The sequence below is a fragment of the Rhipicephalus sanguineus genome, chromosome 2, assembly GCF_013339695.2.
Source record: "Rhipicephalus sanguineus isolate Rsan-2018 chromosome 2, BIME_Rsan_1.4, whole genome shotgun sequence".
Lineage (NCBI taxonomy): Eukaryota > Metazoa > Arthropoda > Arachnida > Ixodida > Ixodidae > Rhipicephalus > Rhipicephalus sanguineus.
Window position 1 is genome coordinate 152,179,180 of NC_051177.1, and position 1,982 is coordinate 152,181,161.

Sequence of the window (1,982 nt, forward strand, 5' to 3'; positions counted from 1 at the left end):
CCATGCATTGCGGAGAAGCTGACGCTCGGGCCAATTTTTGTATTTCTCGACGCCGCCGCTGCAGCTCACTCAATTAACACTAGTTATCGACAGCCAATGTTTTTCGCCGGCCTTCGACACGCCAGACATGTTTATCGGCGACGCGGTAGGCATGTCGCCTGCCAAAATGGAGTGCGACTTCACCGCATAGATGTGGTTGCTAGCCGGACCTATGCGCTACTCTGCTACCTAAAGGTAGCATATACAGTGACTCTAGCCGCACCCGCTCTCGCGCGCCGCCTACGTCACAATTTTGCGTGTTCACGTGGTCAGCTGTGTTTACCCGGCCCCCAATAATGCTCCTGCCCAGCTCGGTGCTCTTTGAGACCGAAACTGCGACTGGGCGCTCTAAAAACGTCTCTAAATAAATGACCGTCGCACACTCGCGCAAACGAGGTTTGCAGCCGTGATAAGTGGATGATAAGATATCACAACAAAAAAAAGAAGGTGCAAAATTTTTATGTCAGTGCCCCTTCAACAGAGCATCTCATAGAGCAGTTTAGTTTAAGTGGTGTATCAGTAGTGTATCATTAAATACATAATTACATCATTTGTTTGAGGGAGAAAAGTAGGCACACCTGTAGTGAAGGTTCAGTGCGAAGACCACAGATGTGGCAAGACATGAAGAGGTTCCTCAGGCATTCCTCATAGACGAGGAACTTCCTAGTTGCAGGAGGTTCACATGTGGATCTGTGGAGAATAGCGTTCATAGAGCACATTAAAACAATTGCTCCATAACACCACATGGTTGTGGGTTAGTCAACAAATATTTTCATGCAACCACCATGCACTGTATTCAGAACAGCACACCAGGAATAAGTATTGGTGAAACCAACAACCTAAATTATCAAGTATCCGCGCTGTAAAAATGTTTCACTACATGAACATGTGTTTGTGCGCTCTGCACAAAAACACAAAAATGAAAAAAAAAGCTAAGCAACAAGAAGAGTACAGGTTAGGGTACAGAGAGCTGCCTCAGCTGTGTGCTGTTGAACAGTACCATTTGCAATACAGAAGGTTGCCCTAATGACAATGCAAGCAATTATGCACATTTTATGAGTGCACAATGCAAATGCATAATGGGTTCTTTATTTACAGGCTTTTTTACATCATACAGGAAGGGCCTCAGCCCCAATGAAACTATCAATAATTGTTGAGGCATTTACAGGCAAAGCCACGCTTTCATTTGAGGCACTGTGTACAGGGGAAGTACGAGCTATTCTTATTAATGTGTACACATTATAACACCACATCAGCATTTTTGCAATTAACTACTACCAGAATGTGGCTTTCGTGGCCCGTATTTCATTTCATAGTGCTTGGCAGCACAGAACGATAGCCTCCAAGCCATTACCGTGGGGGCATGCCCACGATGCTATTACTTGCAAACAGGGACACTACCATTGCCCGTGGGCTGCCACATATAGTACTTCATCAAGCTAGCAAGTGGTGGACAGGAATAATGTCCTTCAACATTCACTTCCATGAGCACATTTATGGGACTTGAGTAAGGCTGTGGTACACTACTTATGATATTTTTAATTTTTTGTGGGATAGAAAGACCTTGTAGTTGAGAGATTTACTCCGAAGCCACTGCATTTATGAGAATGGAGTAACATGCTCAAACAAGGTAAGCAAAAGTTGTGTCACTCACGCAGTTGAGCTGTTTAATGTGGGCTCATACGTCCTGTCATGGACATCCACTTCATGTTCCACAGACGTCTCCGATTGTAATGGTGTTGAGCACCGATGCCATGTCTCCTCCATTAAAGGATTTCTGGAAGCTCCAGGTCAGTCTGGCATGCTGGAATCACAGTCGGGCATGAGTACACTATTTTGAGGACTGCCAGCATAATTAAATATTACAATGACATGAAAGGCACTCACCCACTTCCTTCAATGATTGGCTTGTCTGTACCTTGGCAGCTTTTGTGCTACACTTC